We start from the raw sequence: 12,946 nt of genomic DNA, 5'->3' as shown, positions 1-12,946 counted from the left end.
ATGATTCTGCATAGATTGGGAAAAGATGGTGACTTGCAGTAAAAGAGAGTCTGGGCCTACTCAAAAATAGAGTCAGACCTTGGGACTTTACGTTAAGCAAGGACACACTGTAAAAACTATTTTGGGTGGTCCAGCTAACCCTACTATCGATTAATTAGGATATTTAATGTTGTTGCTAAAGTTTATGCCAAGCACTTTCTGTCTTCCCTGTTCAAGTTGGTGACTGATATTACTATGATTGCTGTACAACAAGGAGGTGATGGGTGAGTTTTCAGCCAATGACAATGCAATACAGATCACATTTTCTTTTTTGGCTATCGCATAGAAGTCAATGGAGCCTAAGGGGGTGCTCTTTTTTGTTTCCTTAACTTCCGTGCACGTTTGACCTAGTGGTTAGAGAGAACTTGGTGCAAACTAGAGTACTGGAACATTCCACCTTGTGAGCTCTTTCTTTTACAGATGTTGGATAATGATAATTTTGCTTGGATGGGAGTTTATTCCCACAGTCTTCTTACGAGGCAAATAGAGGTACTTAATGGATAAAACAAAAAAAGGTTGAGTCCTTGCTCCTTTATTGCCTGACCTTTATTTAGCAGACCTTCCTAACATATTGTGGTTTGCTCACTCTTTTTCTCCTACAGTGAATATTCCCTGTTCATTGTACACAGTTGAGTATGTAATTTTTGATGTAACTCTAATCAGTTTGCAAAGTGAATTTGAGGTTTTGGTGTAGTACTGTACCTGGAACCATATTATGGTGAGGGTGAGAATAGTAGAATTTGGTAGCGCCAAATCCAAATTCTCCTGGAAATTTAATGTTTGCAAAATAAAAACAGTTTATATTTTTACATTTTATTTGTCAGGGCCATTTTAACCCTCTTTTGACGTGTGCACTTATTAGCAGAAGGATAGCGAAAGGATAGTAAGGATGACCTTGCCCCCTCTTTGTCCAAGCCATTTGTTATACAACTACCAAAGGGAGAGTTTCATAAATTAATAATGACTCGTGCTATGTAATATTAACAGTTTTTGTAGTATGTATTTTTAACAGTTTTTGTTCCAGCTAGAAATGTATTGGACTGTTCGATTTTTTTTTTAAACACTAGAGCAGATAAACAGATACACAGAATATTGTTGTTCTGGGGCCCACTCTCACCTGAACCATTGGTCATGCGAAGGAGGAGAGACCCCTATGGTGAAGCATGCCATCTGGGTGGGTGATGGTCTTGCATTCTTTTAAGAAATAGTTCTTTCTTTACTATAGGTACTACCCTAACTTCCTCAAGGAGTTCAGGCCTATCACACCTTTTGTTATTAATTACACATACATCTGCATTGGCTATTTAAGTATGGTACCTTCACTCGCAAGTCTGCTAGTGATTCATTAGTAAACACATGCTTTTTAGATGTTGCTTTGGGGTTGGGTTGTTATTTAGGTTTGTTAGACTCAGCTCATTTAGGTTTAATGACCCTTGATATACTGAAATAATGTTTCCCTCTTTTAATATTGTACACACTGTTTGATAGACTGTATCAAACAAAAAAGTTGATATCTTCGGTAACAATCTTTCTGGTAGATACTCCATCTACCTGCAGATTCCTCATCTGTAGAACAAATCCTAGGCGTCAGGCTGGATCCAGAAACTTCAAGGCAACATCGCTGCCGGTAAAGGGAGCTGGACTCAGTTGCAGAAGAAACATCATGCAGTGCCACTGAGCCAGTAAAGTGCCCACCCCGGTGCATCAATGTCAGTCTCCCTCCATTGTTACCTAGCCTTCAAGGCAGGATTTGGAAAGATTGACAATGATGAAGGATTGCAGCACCAAAAAATACAAGATAGAGTATTCGTAACTTTCCCTACACCTTGTTACCTTGTCTATGAAACAGGGAAGTGGCTGGGTCAGCGAGGAATCTGCTGGTAGATAGAGTATCTGCCAGAAGGATAGCTACGATTACTAGTAGTTACATTTTTCTTCTGATGGATACATCTACCTGTGGATTGCGAACTTGTAGAACATATTTCACAGCAATACCCTGCCCTGGAGGATAGTTGATGGATGAGTAAACAAGGAAATCCTGCAAGACGGACCTGGCAAAGTGTCCATTCCTGCCCACCTCCACATCCAGGCAGTAATGCTTCACAAAGGTGTTCAAGGAAGTCCACATTGCCACCTTACAGATTTCTGCAGTCTAGACAGCTCGAACAAGTGCAGAAGTGGTTGACATAGAACTGGTGTAATGGGCTTGAATGCCTTCTGTAGGCTCCTTCTAGGCTAAGGCATAGCAGATCTTGATGCAGAGGATAATCCAATGAGATAGTCCTCTTCTGTACCGCCTAACCCTTTTTGGCACCACACTAGCCGACAGAGAGCTGGTTCCACAATCAGAAGTCTTTGGTGTGGTCCAGTTAGTAGTTAACTGCCCCACAAAGATCCAACCAATGCAACCGTCCTTCCTCTTTTGTGAAAAGAGGTGGAGAGTAGAAGGTCGGAAAAGTGATGGATTGGGCAAGATGGAAAGAAGTGACCACTTTAGGGAGGAAAGCAGCCCTAGTTCACAACACCAACTTGTCTGGAAAGAAGGCAGTGAAAAGTAGGGGGATGTAGCTAAGGACTTGCAAATACCGTTTTAAGGGTCAACATACAAAGGGTACCACTCTGAAAGGACTCAGATGGAGTCCCTATCAAAAAAGTTAGAATGAGATTTAAATCCCATTGAAGAACTAGAAATAGAGTGGGAGAACAAATATTGGTCAGGCCCTTAAGAAAATGCATGACAAAAGGGGACTTAAACAGGGACGGTTGACCTGGCAGACAGAGTAAAGCAGACAAGGCAGCTAATTAATCCTTCACATCGTCAATAGCACACCACTTCTGAGGAAGAAAAAGTGAAAATTGCAACACTTGACAGTCTGGTGATTAGGGTCTCACCATGACTCGAAGGCCTGCTCCTCATGCCTCAGTATGCGTCCAAAGGCCATCAAGGAGCGGGAGGCCAGGTCATTCATGGATGAGCGAAGGATGAACACAGATGCCATAAACTTTCCAGGCACCACTGCTGCTTCCTCTCTTCATCTTCGGCCAAAAAAAGAGGAAACATAGGAGAAAGGAAAACAAGCATTCAAAAGGTAAGTCGCCTCATCACTCTTAGTCTCCCATAGGTCCTTCATCCTCAGAACCAGAGCTTGTTGACTTGGCGCTGTTGGATCCTACACAAAGCCCTGCTCTTTCTATAGACGTGGCTCCAGAGAGACCGCCATACCTAGAGCCTTCAGCACCGACACATCTGTAGCTCAAACTTTCAATGTTGACTCCAGCCTTTCCAGAGTTCCCAGCTCTGGGATAGGAACCAGTAGCATTCCTGAACACTGTGTATGCCATCTTTACCTTAAAGCTCAATGGCCCCACTGCGTATGCCACTCTTCATGCCATTTCATCCAATGCTCTTGGGCACCACACCGTCAGAACCGGTGCTACATTGCTTTGACCTGGTGCTCCGCTTCTCGGTGCCCCCAGCGCCTTAGGTTTCAGAAACAGTTTAAAACCTGGCTTTTTTTTTTTCTTTCCTAAACAGATCTCTGTGTTTTGTTGCCTCTCTTTCAGATGCTAGTGCCAAGACACCTTCAGACATTTGCTCACTCTATACGCTTTCACTTACTAGTTTGGCCTGCAGAGGATCAACACCATTGCCCGCACACCATGCAACCAAGTTGCCCCAACTACTGGAATAAACCAACTTAATGGCGGGGCAATGTGCAGACAAAATGACTTCAGCCACCTCTGGTGGTAGCTGAAATGAACTCAGTTGTCCCCGCTCAATCTTCAAGCATGTAGGTGGAGATCTGAGATCGGAGTGCATAACCAGTCCCACAGAATAAGAGAGAAGGTTCACGTAGAGAAACGCAGAAGGTCTGCATACTATACCCTTCCCGGCCAATCCGGTGCAATGAGAATGGCTTGGGACCGGTCTTGGCGAATATTGCTGAGGTCTCGAAGAATCAAGAGTATGGGGTAAATGCGTAATGCAGCTCAAAAGTTCCATCTCAACTGAAATTTGCCCCTCTATCTCTCTCTCTCTCTCTCTCTCTCTCTCTCTCTCTCACACACACACACAAAAAAAAGGTTCTCCTTAACGTATACTGGAGGGTGCAGAACTGCTGGCACTGAGCTTTTTCAGGGGAGGTGAATAAGTCCACGTAAGGCGTGTCTCACTGGGCAAAGATTTCCTGGACTACCTCTAGCAGAAGATGCCACTCGTGATCGACAAGGTGATGCCGGCTCAAGCTTTCAGCTCTGATGTTCAGAGCCCCCGCTAGGTGAGTGGCAATGAGCCAGATCCCTAGGTGTTGTGCCCAAGACCAAAGTCTAAATACTAGGCAGAGGTGATGAGACCCTACCCCTCCTTGCTTATTCATGTACCAAATCGCCGTTGTGTGGTCAGTCAGGATTTGCTTATTCATGTACCAAATCGCAGTTGTGTTGTTGGTCAGGATCTGTAAAGACCAATCCATGATAGAGGGGAGAAAACCCTTGAGCACCAGCCAAGTCAACCGCAGTTCCAACAGGTTGATGTGAAGAACATGATCTTCTGTGGAACAGGGGGCCCCTAATCATCCAGATGGGCACCCCACCCTAAGATGGAGGCATCCTTTACCACTGTAGTAACGGATGGAGGGGGAGTGCAGGCCATCCCACGAGTGCATTTTCACCTTGGTCCCCCATCAAGGCACTGCCGATGCAGCAAAGGGGAGATCACAGTGGAATCTGACAGATCTCCCCCATACTCGAGCCGCTGCCTGCAGAGGCACCACTGCAGGGACCCTTGTGCCAACATGTGTGTGTGACTAGGGGAATAGAGGAAACCAGCAGACCTAGGAATTGCAGAACTCAGGACTGGGATTCTCGCGCCTCACTGGAAAGATGGAGTTATCTCCTGGATGTCTCTGATTCTTTGAGTGAGTGAAAAAGTGCAGAGAAGAGTGGTCCCACAAGAATCCCAGTCTCAGTGTCGACCTTATGAACTAGTCACTTGGAGGGCCAGAATGAAAATTTGGGTTTATTGGTTGAAAAGCAGAGATACAGTTGATTGCAAATGGCCCAACACCTTTTCCGGTGAGGTGGGTTTGAGGAGTATGGGAAAATGGAGATACTAGACCATCTGAGATGGGCAGCAACCACATCACCATCATGAAAATTTGAGGTGCAGATGTCAAGCCAAAGGGTAGTACCACAAATTGGTAGTGTGTAGAACCCACTAAAGACCACAAGTACTTCTGATGAGTTCACAGGATGGGGATAGGGATGTGAAAATACAGATCCTGCAGATCCAGAAACACTATCCAGTCTCCAAGCTCCAACACCAGTAGAATTTGAGATAGGGCCAGCATCTTTAACTTTTCCTTTTTGAGGAAGAAGTTCAGATTGCTGAAATCCAAAATTGGATGCAGACTGCTGTACCTTTTAGGCAATAGGAAGTAACACACGTAAAAGCACAGGCCTCGTTTCACATCTGGCTCTAACTCCACTGCTCCTTAGAGGAGGAGCACTGGCACCTTCTGTTGCAGAATGACCAAATGGTTGGAAGGTGGAGAAGAAGAAAGGTGAGGAATTGGGGGCAGAACCTGAATGAAGGGAAGGGTGTAGTCCTTTTCTACAGTTTGAAGGACCCATTGGTCCAAAATAATGGCTTTCCAGGCAAGAAGAAAATGAGAAACGCCCTCCCACAGGCTGTGTGTGGGCTTGGGGAAGCAAATTAGGCCTTCTTTCCTTGTGGGGTGGGGGAAAAAGAAGAGGAGAAGAGTTGCAAGGTGGGTCTATGGCATTTACGTCTACCACGGCCTCTGTACTGCAGGGCGATTGGTTTTTGCTGCAGAAGCGCTGGTTTCTACTGCCGGGAGTGAAAAGAGGAGCATTGATCACAACCGCAACAGCAGCAAATAGGCCTTAAGTTCTTGGTTGTGGTGGAACTGAAAGCTCAAAGACCTGGCCATGGCTATGCAGGCCTTAAGCCACGCCAGTGCTGTGCAGCCTTGTCCCTGAACGACATCAAAGGGTAAGTCCATCAGGTTAGTCTGGCCATTGCATGTGAAACTGAATGTCCTGAACCATGCGTGGGGATGCACTGTCATGGACAGCCCTGGCAACTGAGTCTGCGGTGTCCAATCTACTGTTAATAATATGGCAGGAGGCATCCGCGATGAGCTCCTGAAAGTATTCCTTCATATAGGCAGGAAAAAACGGAAGGATCATTAGGGCCATGTCCTACAAGGCGTGGCTGTAGCAGTTGAGAAGGCAGTTGTAATTGATTTACTTCAAGCCCATACTGTCTACAGAAGAGGCCTTCTTGCTCCAGGCTTCCAACCGTTTTGACTCCCTGTCAGAAAGGGCTGTAGGGAAAACACTACCCAGTTGTGACCCTGAACGGGAGGCCTGGATAAACAAACCCTCTGGCAAAGGGTGCATGGAAAGAAAGGCCAGATAACCAGGTGCAACGCAATAACGGTGGGCTATGAGGCGACTGACTACCAAAGCAGAGGAAGGCTTCTCCCGTCACACTCCTATAACAGGTTCTAGTAAAGCCTCACTGAAAGGAAGAATAGGTTCCGAAGAGGTCGCTGAGGGCAGGAGAATCTCATTGAGGACGTTGGTCTTTGTCTTCGTTGATGGAAGTTGCAAGTCCAACACCTCTGCGGCTTTCAGCATGACCTTGTGTAAAGGCATGATTTCTGCCATTGGCTGTCCAGTGGATAGCCTGCGCTGGTGAGGTGTCTAGCCAACTGGCTGAAGACAGGCCCTGAAAATCAAGGGGTTCATGATTAGGTCCAACACTAGTGAAATACTCCACTGGGTGAGAATCTGTCCCAAAAAAATCATGGAGGTGTGCTTGATAAGCATCCTCTTCAAGCAGCCTCTGGGCCTCCCTACGAGTGAATCTGAGGCTCGACGAGGTATGACACTGAAGGCATTGTGTCTGAAGCCATAGGCGGTGGAGGCACCGAGAAGCAGAGCGCCAGGTTAAAGCATTTGAGCACTGGTTCTGACAGTGTGGTGCCGAAACAGCATCAGCTGAATGGCATGAAGAGTGGCAGATGCGGTGGGGCTGTCAAGCTCTAAGGTGAAAATGGTATGTATAGTGCTCAGGAATGCTACTGGTTCCGATGCCAGAGCCAGGAACTTGTGGAAGGTTAGAGTCAGCATCGAAGTTTTGATTGACTGATGTGCTAGTGCCAAAGGCTGAGTATGGGTGTCTGTCTGGAGCCAGGTCCGTAGATGGAGCATGGCTGTGCAGACGATCCAACAGTGATAAGTTCTGGTTCTGAGGATGAAGGTCTTGTGGAGGACTGAGAGCGAAGGGGCGACTTACCTTTTGAATGCTTCTGTTCCTTCCTCCTATGTTTTCTCTTTTTCTTGGCCAAAGACAGGGAGCGGCAATGGTGCCGGGAAAGTTTCTAGACTGTATTTATCCTTCCTTCGTCCATAAATAACCTAGTCTCCTACACCTTGATGGCCTTGGGACGCATACAGAGGCATGAGGAGCAGGTCCTCGAGTCATGGTCAGACTCCAACAACTACAGACAGACCTCATAAAGGTCCGTAAAGGACCTCTGCCCTTCACAATCCCTACAGGAGTGAAAAACTGTCTTTTTGTGTGGGTAGAGCGACATTTTGGGATTCGTCCTATGTTAAATTGGTGAGGCAAATTCCTCAGAGAGTGAAGCTCTCTGCGTCAAAGATGCAGAAAAAAAGGGAACTGATATTAATTCACCCGGACAGGAGCTTTATGTCCTCTGTGGCATTGCCCGACATCCCTTACGATGCCAGCTTAGTCCAGTGCCCTGTAACAATGACCTCTTTGTTTTGAAGTTTCTGGATCAAGTCTGACGCCTGAGGTTTGTTCTACAAGTGACGTGTCTGCAGATAGAAGTATCCATCAGAAAAAACACTTACTGAATTGACAGCAAATGTTTAAATAAGTTAATTTTAGAGACAATGGCCCTCATTCTGACCCTGGCGGTCTTTGACCGCCAGGGCGGAGGACCGCGGGAGCACCGCCGACAAGCCGGCGGTGCTTCAATGGGGATTCCGACCGCGGCGGTAAAGCCGCGGTCGGACCGGCACCACTGGCGGGGTCCCGCCAGTGTACCGCGGCCCCATTGAATCCTCCGCGGCGGCGCAGCTTGCTGCACCGCCGCGGGGATTCTGACCCCCCCTACCGCCATCCAGATCCCGGCGGTCGGACCGCCGAGATCCGGATGGCGGTAGGGGGGGTCGCGGGGCCCCTGGGGGCCCCTGCAGTGCCCATGCCACTGGCATGGGCATTGCAGGGGCCCCCGTAAGAGGGCCCCTACATGTATTTCACTGTCTGCTGTGCAGACAGTGAAATACGCGACGGGTGCAACTGCACCCGTCGCACAGCTTCCACTCCGCCGGCTCGATTCCGAGCCGGCTTCATCGTGGAAGCCTCTTTCCCGCTGGGCTGGCTGGCGGTCTGAACGAGACCGCCCGCCAGCCCAGCGGGAAAGTCAGAATTACCGCCGCGGTCTTTCGACCGCGGAACGGTAACCTGACGGCGGGACTTTGGCGGGCGGCCTCCGCCGCCCGCCAAGGTCAGAATGAGGGCCAATGTATGGAAATTCAAGAGTCCCTGCAATTTTTCAGTATTTAATGATGTAGGAATGGATTGTATCCTTTTCAATTCCTAAACAGTATTTTATAAAGAAATGTTGTTGATCGAAGTATGGCTCTGAGCCTAAACATTACAACCTTTAGTTATTTTAGCCTAAACAAGTCCACAATTTTGGTGTTCATTTGAATGTTCAGGATGTATTTTGATAATGGGCCAAGAAGGCCACTGACAATTTATGAAGGATTAAGGAAGTCTACTTCTTTGTTCCAAATGACACACTTCAGTTAGGCTTTCCGTTTGAAATGTGAAACCCATCAACAATGCATGAAGGGTAAAAGAAAAACAATATATTTTATTGTTTATTCTAAATTGCACCATTCCATCAGGGTTTCTGTTTGAAATGTATTTTACTAAATAAATATTGTATTAAATCCAATACAGCATAACAACATAATTGAAGAAGTCCATTATTAATTTTAATAAAATGGTGCAATTTGAAGTGAATCATGCATGTGATATAATTCCTTGGGGAAAACTTGGTGAGGTAAATATTGACCTTCTATTAGGAGATATTTAATGGGTGTCTTAAAAAGTATGCATTCATCTAATTTTTCATGCCTGTGTAGTGTTTTATATAACCTTACTTTGAAATTTCCATGTACCATGCTACAGTGTAAAATTATACTTGAATCAGCATTTGGTAAGTTGTAGATAAAAGCACAAAAATATGTAGCGAAGCTGACTTATAAAGGGGTAACATTAGCATTTCAGAGGTTTTAACAACATTTTGGCAAAGCATTGACTTTACGTAATAGGGCTGCAGCAAACTCCATTGATCTGAATGTGGAGGTCTGTCTGATTGGTAACTAGAACTTTCTAATTTGGTTACCTCAGGAAAAATACAAATTTTGAAATTCGTAACACTTCTGTCAAACACATAGAATAATTTATGTCCAATTATTTTGCTTCATAAGGTACTTTGCCATGGCCCAAAATAGAAAATCTGCTACTCAAATATTTTAAAACGTGAATAGATCATTGCAAAACCTCCCTCCAAATTCATAGTAATTTGTTCAAACTAAAGATGGGGTAAAGTTATACATGCATTTTGAGTATTATTAAGGGATAATTCTGTGAGAATTGAATACCCATAAATAAATCAGTTTTCATGATCAACTTCATGTTTTGAAATAAGTTTATTTTCCTCCGTCCAAGCCTCCTTATGAGTCAAGATCAGTCTTGCTCATGCTGTGCCAGGGATGCCCAGTAAGAAAAGTGGTATAAGCAAGGGTGGGTAAAATTTAGGGTTGTTTTGTACATTTCACAACAATCAAAACTTATTGAAAATCGTATTATTTACTTCAAATTGTAACGTGTAATTATAAAGCACATGTTCACCCTGAAGGGCATCTTGGTACTGAACTACGACAGTTAAAGTTGGTTTAAAGTTGTCACCTTTCACTTCCTAATTGTACAGTCACAACACAAATTCATCTTCAAAAAAATATCAAATTGTTTCTGTGTTTTTTACAACTTAATACACTGTAATTTGTACTTGTAAATGTTTCACTTACATGCATTCAAGTAAACATTCAATTTTTTTTCTTCAAATTTATGTTTTCCTATGTGTAGGTTCTGGTGAACTAAGTTCTGACTTGATAGATATTAGTCCAGCAAGAAGGAGAGTTAGGACTGCTTGCAAGTGTGGGTCAGCACATTGCCGAGGGTATCTCAATTGACTTTTCAATTGATGGACTAGTCATTTGTATAAGAAATTTAATTTCCCATAAGCTAGTTATAAAATGTGCCTCAAATATTTTATTTTTATGATAAAGTTGTTTGACAAAATTGTGGCATTCACAAAAAGTAAAGATAACCAAAAAAAGCTAATAATCCAATATTCTAAGTTGCCATGTTTGTAGAAGATCAGTAAACAGTTGAATAAAAGTTGATACTTTCAATAAAAGAGTATTTTTTATGTTCTTGTCAATCTTGTGTTCTTTCATTGAGGAATTTGTTGATTCACTGCAAATAAAAAATATACCCTGTGTGCATTTCACTAATGTTGTACTATTTTTCTTTTACATAATGTAAAATACATGCATTTGACTTAATCCATGTGATGAAAAAGGCCAACTATTTTATGTAAATGTCTCAAAGTGTGTTTTTTTTGCACATTGTGATAAAATTGTCCCTACATATGATATTGCAGAGTTTGTACAATTCTATTAATGTGCTGATGTACTAAAAGTAGTAGGTTTCAAGAATGTGAACTCCCTGGATTAGAATACCATTTGATAACATTAATGTACGTAAATGGACTATTTGTTGGGGTGTCCATCACAAGTAACGATGGAAATATCCTTGTTCGTTCCAGTAAAAGGATCACTGATTTAAACCTGTGCCAATCCCTGGTGGCTTTTGCACTGAGCAGACAGGCTTAACGTAAGAAGATGTCTAAAGCATTTAGAAGTACCAAAATGTTTTTAAATAAACGTCAAACACAATAACAATCCCACTCCAGTTTAGAAAAATATAGGGGCATATTTATACTCCGTTTGCGCCAAATTAGCGTCGTTTTTTTCGACGCAAATTCGGCGCAAAACTAACACCATATTTATACTTTGGCGTTAGACGCGTCTAGCGCCAAAGTATGAGGAAAGAGCGTCATTTTTTTGCGTGAACGCCTTCCTTGCGTTAATGAGATGCAAGGTAGGCGTTCCCGTCCAAAAAAATGACTGCGACACAAATGCGTCGTATTTATACTCCCGGGCAAAAATCACGCCCGGGAGTAGGCGGGGCAAAAAACCCCGCATTTGCGCCTCTTTTTAACGCCTGGGTCAGGGCAGGCGTTAAGGGACCTGTGGGCTCAAAATGAGCCCACAGCTGCCCTCCCATGCCCCCAGGGACCCCCCCTGCCACCCTTGCCCACCCCAGGAGGACACCCAAGGATGGAGGGACCCATCCCAGGGACATTCAGGTAAGTTCAGGTAAGTATACATTTTTATTTTTTTTATATTTTTTTTTGGCATAGGGGGGCCTGATTTGTGCCCCCCTACATGCCTCAATGCCCAATGACCATGCCCAGGGGACATAAGTCCCCTGGGCATGGTCATTGGGAAAGGGGGCATGACTCCTGTCTTTACTAAGACAGGAGTCATGTAAATGGCGTCTGGGCGTCGTTAAAAATGGCGCAAATCGGGTGGAGGCGATTTTTTTGCGTCAACCTGACTTGCACCATTTTTAAGATGCCCTAACGCCATTTTCCCCAACGCCGGCGCTGCCTGGTGTACGTGGTTTTTTTCCACGCACACCAGGCAGCGCCGGTCTGCTAGCGCCGGCTAACGCCATTCAATAAATACGGTGCCCGCATGGCGCTTCAGAATGGCGTTAGCCGGCGCTAAACCTTTTGACGCTAAACTGCGTTAGCGCAGTTTAGCGTCAAAAAGTATAAATACGGGCCATAGACTATTGTAATGAACAAAATTGTACCAAATGACAAAGATCCTTTAAGGGAACTGGAGGTATGAATTTTTAATTAAAAATAGCGCCAAAAAAGCAAAGAACCGCAAGAAGCTAGTCACAGTAGACCGGGGCAAAAGTAGGTTTAAGGCCAATCACGAAGGGGCATGAGTCAGATCCAAGGACCAGGTTGGCGAAAGAATTATCCAGAGTTTGCGCCCAGGCAGTTGTTGATGCTGCTCAGTATTGGGTCCGTTGAAGATTTCTACTTTCAGACTTCGGAGCCAATGTATATCTTGGCAGTAAAGATACTCCATCATAATAGCAACAGAGTATCTATACTGCCAAGAAAATGGTCCGCCTGCCACATTAATATATGGGCAAACCACAGGTTTGATCATGGAGGTGACTACTCTGTCTCTGCTGTACTTAAACCCCTCCAACGGCACTATGGAATAAGGGCCAACCCAGGCAGACCTCTGATTCCACCCACCTAATTTGTGTGGGTGGAATTAGAGGTCCATTTTCAATGCCCATCAACACAGGGAAAACCCTGGTGCTCAGGGGCATTGAAAACAGCTGAATGCTTCCCTCGCCATGGGAGAGGACTCCCATGGCAAGGGGGGCATTCTTTTTAATTTTCAAAAATAGAATCCCACTTCAGGATTTTCTTTTTTGAAAATACAAAAGAAAACAGTTTGGCGCAGAGCTCCTTCTTGTTGACGGAGCCCTGCACCAAACTTTAAACAGCTTATACAGGAACCGCAATGATGGCAGATCCTGCCAGTGCTTTAGAAATTATCACAAGCTTGGTGGTCATTTCTAAATTTGGTGGGTGGCACCTCCATCAGGGAGATG

Source organism: Pleurodeles waltl, chromosome 4_1 (genome assembly GCF_031143425.1).
Source record: "Pleurodeles waltl isolate 20211129_DDA chromosome 4_1, aPleWal1.hap1.20221129, whole genome shotgun sequence".
NCBI lineage: Eukaryota > Metazoa > Chordata > Amphibia > Caudata > Salamandridae > Pleurodeles > Pleurodeles waltl.
The sequence above is the reverse complement of the archived record's forward strand: the minus strand, read 5'-3'. Positions refer to the sequence as shown.